We start from the raw sequence: 430 nt of genomic DNA on the forward strand, positions 1-430 counted from the left end.
CTCTTTCGCTTGTCCCATCCAACCAGCACTTGCTCCAAAACGATGCCCTCAGGAGGGATAACGACATCAAAGGTACCTTCATCGTCTGATCCGGTAGATCCAGATCTAGGGTTTCCCCGGAGCATCAGGAGTGGGGTGCCACGACCTACAACAACGATGCCTCAAGAAGAGAACGACATCAAAGACGCTGCCATCGTCCGCCATGACCAAAGTCGGCGCGATTTCCACCGGAAGTCACGTCCCCCAACCTCGCAGCTGGCTGGAACCGAGCGGAGTCTCGCCGTGGAGACGGGGGCCGCCGTCGGCACACCAGGAGGGAGCCTCCCCAGCCGCCACTCGCCGGTCCTCCTCGCGCCACCGGCCGGCCAAGGCCGTACCGAGATGGATCTGGGCATGACGCCAAATCCGCAGCCATTGGAGCCACCCATGC

Source organism: Triticum aestivum, chromosome 5A, assembly GCF_018294505.1.
Source record: "Triticum aestivum cultivar Chinese Spring chromosome 5A, IWGSC CS RefSeq v2.1, whole genome shotgun sequence".
In the NCBI taxonomy this organism is placed as follows: Eukaryota; Viridiplantae; Streptophyta; class Magnoliopsida; order Poales; family Poaceae; genus Triticum; species Triticum aestivum.